This window comes from Chiloscyllium plagiosum, chromosome 9 (genome assembly GCF_004010195.1).
Source record: "Chiloscyllium plagiosum isolate BGI_BamShark_2017 chromosome 9, ASM401019v2, whole genome shotgun sequence".
NCBI lineage: Eukaryota > Metazoa > Chordata > Chondrichthyes > Orectolobiformes > Hemiscylliidae > Chiloscyllium > Chiloscyllium plagiosum.
This window is the reverse complement of record NC_057718.1, coordinates 76,376,053-76,381,431: the sequence shown is the minus strand read 5'-3', so window position 1 is coordinate 76,381,431 and position 5,379 is coordinate 76,376,053.

The window sequence follows — 5,379 nt, the reverse complement described above, 5'->3', positions numbered from 1 at the left end:
TATCCCCAGCACCCATGGTGTGTGTGCGCAGGTGTGAGACACAGTGAGAGACACAAGGTGCACGAATCTTTATTCAAATTCCACCACCAGGAAGATAGGAAAACACCCGAGTGGCCAGTGACAAACACTGCCCTTCTCAAAGGGCAGTGCTGTGTGATCAAAAACAGTGAGGGGGAGGGTAGGGACTAAATCAAAATAGAGTTGGAGGGAGAAATGATGCACTCCACTTCCTGCGGCGCCCACCTCTCCCTGAACAACTCCAGGGGATACTCATTTTTTATTTTTTTTATTTTTTTTTCCTTTAACCCCCACACTACCACCTAAGTGCGGTAGTGCTTATTTTATCCCCAGCACCCATGGTGTGTGCGCGCAGGTGTGAGACGCAGTGAAAGACACAAAGTGCACCAATCTTTTATTCAATTTCCACCACCAGGAAGATAGGAAAACACCCGGGTGGCCAGTGACAAACACTGCCCTTCGCATCAAAGGGCAGTGCTGTGTGATCAAAACAGTGAAGGGGTGGGTAGGGACTAAATCAAAATAGAGTTGGAGGGAGAAATGATGCACTCCACTCCCTGCGGCGCCCACCTCTCCCTGAACAACTCCTGGGGATACTCATTTTTTAATCTGTCAGCCAGGGTTCCTGGTTGGACCAGATTAACAGCCCCAATTAGGGAACCAATATTGTATGAGGTCCAGCTTGCTGACCTTATTACAATCTCTACAAAGACTGTTCTTCAAAAACAGGTTTGAATAAAGATTATATTTATTCATTCTGACAAGGGAGAAACAATTGGGGTAATGTAACAGGGAAGCAGTGAGATGAATGTCTATTTGGGAACCAGCTTCAGGTACTGAGAATTAGAACCGGGTGGGATAAAGAGTGAAAAATGCTTAGTTTTGCGGTTTCTAGATGGTTAGAAATAGAGAGAGTGAGGAGTTAAGGTAATTTCTTCCTAGTTCATTGTATGTACTTGATAAGGTTTGAAATGGTAGGAGAACTCAGCCCCTTGGAATGCTCCTTCTGCAATAGGTCGGAAATCAGGGACACTTCCAATATCCATGGTGACCATTTTTGCAGTAAGTGCATGCTCAGCCAGAGCTCCTGATTGACCACATAGAGTAGCTGGAACTGTGGATGGACTCACTACGGAACATCCATGATGCTAAGGATGTCATGCACAGCACATAGGAAATAGGAGCAGGAGTAAGTAATTCAGCCCTTCAAGTCCACTCTGTCATTTAACATGATCATGGCTGAACATATCATAGTCTCATTTCTATTTTCCTGCTGCTCCCCATCTCACTTTTCATCAGAAATATAGCTGGGGGGGTGGGCCGGTGGCTCAGTGGTTAGTACTACTGCTTCACAACGTCAGGGGCCTGGGTTCAATTCCAGCCTTGGGCGACTGTCTGTGTGGAGTTTGCACATTCTCCCTGTGTCTGCGTGGGTTTCCTCTCACAATCCAAAGATGTACAGGTTAGGTGAATTGACCATACTAATAGTGTTCAGGGATGTGTAGGTTAGGTGCATTAGTTAGGGAAATGGGTCTGGGTGGGATGCTCTTCAGAGGGTTGGAATGGACTTGTTGGGCTAAAAGGCCTGTTTCCACACTGTAGGGATTCAATGACTTTTTTTCTTGGATCTGTTGATTGATTCTACCGCCACTGCACTCTGTATTTAGAGATTCACAACTGTCAGAGAGAAATAGTTTTTCTTTATTTCAGTTTTGAACCTACCTTCTCTCACTTTATATTGATAACATGTGGTTCTGGACTCTTCCACAAGGGGGAGCATCTGTTCAACATTCATCTTATCCGCTTTAGCACTTAATGTACTTCAATCAGATCTCCCCTTATTCTTCTGAACTCCAGCGAGTACAAGCCCAAGCTACTCACCCGTTTCTTGAACAACAGCCCTCTCATTTCTGGAATCAAACTTGTGCACCTCCTCTGAACTGCTTGCAGTGCCAGAACATCCTTCCTCAAGAAGGACATTAAAACTAGACACAATATTCCAGATGGGATTTCACAAACGCCTGATATCATTGTAAATATACCATGTTGGATACTGTTGGAGAGGTGGATGGTCTCTCAGGGGAAAATAGCAACAGCCAAGTTTGGGGTGTCATGGTTGGCTCTGCTGCATTGCAGGGGAGGAAAAAGAGTGGGACAGCTTCACTGATAGGGGACTTGATTCTCAGGGGAACGGACAGGCAGTTCGGTGACAGCAAATGAGATTCTTGTATGGTATGCTGCCTCCCTGGTGCCAGGGTCAGGGATATCTCAAAGCAGCTGCATGGTATTCTGCAGGGAGAGGGTGAATAACAAACAGTTGTACATTTCAATACCATTGACATGAGCAAAAACATAAATGAGGTCCTGCAAAAAGAATTTAGAGAGGTAGTTGGTTACAGAGGAGGACTACTAAAGTTATTTCCAGATTACTTCAGGTATCACCTGCCACTGAGTATTGGAAAAAGAAGTTAGGTCAGATGAACGCGTGGTTAAAAGAATGGTTCAGGAAGGAGCGCTTTAGATTTTTGGATCGTTACTCCCCCATATTGAACAACACTTAGAGGGAGTACTGTGGTAGGCAAGGGCACAAAATGTACCCTGGATGAGGGATTACAAGGTCCATCAAGAGTGATTTGGCACCAGTACTACTGATTGAGCTGGTCGGGTCCTGCAGGACATAGCTGCCAGACTGGATCTGCAGCAGCTGGTGAGGGAACCGACAAAAGGGAAAAACATACTTGGACCTTATCCTTACCAATCTGCCAGCTGCAGATGCACCTGTCCATGAAAGTATCAATAAGAGAGACCACTGCACAATCCTTGTGGAGATGAAGTCCCATCTTCACAGTGAGAATAACCTTCATCATTTTGGGTGGCACTGACACCAAACTAAATGGGACAGACTTGGAACAGATCTTGCAACTCAAGACTGGGCACCCATGAGGGACTGTGAGCCATCAACAGAAGTACAATTGTACTCTAGCACAATCTGTAACCTCATGGCTTGGCACTTCCCCATTCAACCATCACTATCATGCCCTGGATCAACCCTGGTTCAATGGAAATTGCAGGAGGGCATGCCAGGTGTAGCACCAGACATACCTGAGATGAGATGTTAACCTGGTGAAGCCACTAAACAGGACTACTTGCATGCTAAACAGCATAAGCAGCAAGTGATAAGCAGAGCTAAGTGATCTAAGCTCTGAAGTCCTGCCACATCCAGTTGTGAATGGTGGTGGATGATTAAACAACTCACTGCAGGAGGAGGAGGCTCCACAAATATCCCCATCCTCAATGATGGAAGAGCCCAGCACATCAGTGCAAAAGATGAGGCTGAAGCTTTCGTAGCAATCTTCAGCCAGAAGTGCTGAGTGGATGATCCACCTTGACCTCCTCCAGTAGTCCCCAGCATTACAGATACCATTCTGCAGCCAATTCATTCACTCCACAAGAAATGTTTGGAGGCACTGGATACTGCAAAGGCTACGGGCATTGACAACATATCAGCAATAGGATTGAAACCTTGTGCTCCAGAACTTGCCACTCATTTAGGCAAGCTTTTCCAGTACAGTTACAACTCTGGCATTTACCAGACAATGTGGAAAATTGCACAAATGTTCTGTATATAAAAAGCAAGACAAATCCAACCCAGCCAATTACCACCCCAACAGTCTATTGTTGACCGTCAGTAAATTGATGGAAGATATCATCAACCTGCTAAGCAATAGCCTGCTCAGTGATAGCCAGTTTGGGTTCCTCCAGGGCCACTCAGCTCCTGACTTATTACTGCCTTGATTCAAACATGAACTAAAGAGCTGAAGTCCAGAGGTGAGGTGAGCGTGACAGCCCTGACATCAAGGCTGCATTCAAGTGAGTATGGCATAAAAAAAGCCCTCGCAAAACTAGAATCAATGGGTATCAGGGAGCAAACTCTCTAGTAGTTAGTCAGATCTGGCACATAGGATGATGGTCGGAATTGTTGCAGGTCAGTCATCTCAGCTCCAGGATATCTCTGTAGGAGTTCCTCGGGGTAGCGTCCTATGCCCAACCATCTTCAGCTACTTGATCAATGACATTCCCTCCATCATAAGTGGGGATGTTCGCCAATAATTGCACAACGTTCAGCACCATTCACTACGCCTCAGACACTGAAGCAGTCCATGTCCAAATACAAGATCTGGACAAGATCTAGACTTGTGCTGACAAGTGGCAAGTAACAGTTGCGCCATACAAATGTCAGGCTATGACCAATAAGAAACAAACTAACCACCTCCTCTTGACAATGGTGTCACCATAACTGAGTCCCCCACTATCAACATCCTGGGAGTTATCATTGATCAGAAACTCAACTGAACTCACCACATAAATGCAATGGCTACAAGAGCAGGTCAGAGGCTTAGGAATACTGCAGTGAATATCTCACCTCCTGACTCCTGAAAGTCAGTCCACCATCCACAAGGTACAAGTCAGCAGTGTGATGGAATAATCACCACTTGCCTGGATAAATGCAGCCCCAACACTCACGAAACTTGACACCATCCAGGACAAAGCAGCCTGCTTGATTGGCATTGTATCCACAAGCATCCACTCCCTCCACCACCAATGCTCAGTTACAGCAGTGTGCATTATCAACAAGAGGCACTGCAGAAAATCACCAAAGTTCCTCAGACAGCACCTTCCAAACTGACAACCACTTCCACCTAGAAAGACAAGGGCAGCAATATATATTGGAACACCACCACCTTCAAGCTCCCCTCCAAGTCACCCACTATCCTGGTTTGGAAACATATCAGTATTCCTTCACTGTTGCTGGGTCAAAGTCCTGGAATTCCCTCCCTAATGGCATTTTGGGTCAACCCACTGCATATGGACTACAGCAGTTCAAGGCGGCAGCTCACCATCACCTTCTCAAGGGCAACGAGGGACAGGCAATAAATGCTTGCCAGCCAGTGATGCCCACATCCCCAAAAATGAGTACATTTTTAAAGAAAAGATAGTTTCAGGGGTAGGTCAGACCTGTACAATTTGGATGGGTTGCACCTGAGCCAGAATGAGTCCAATATCCTCACTGGGAAGTTTGCTCAGGATGTTGGGGAGATTTTAAACTAATATGGCAAGTAGATGAGGCACTGAATAGATGTAGTTTAGATCAGAGTGGTGCTGGAAAAGCACAGCAGGTCAGGCAGCACCACAGAGCAGGAAAATTGACGTTTCGGGCAAAATCCTTCATCAGGAATGGAGGCAGGGAGCCTCCAAGGTGGAGAGAAGTTGGAGGCGGGGGGAGGGCGGAGAAGGTAGCAAAGAGTACAATAGGAGAATGGGGGTGGGGATGGAGGTGACAGGTCAGAGGGGAGGGTGGAA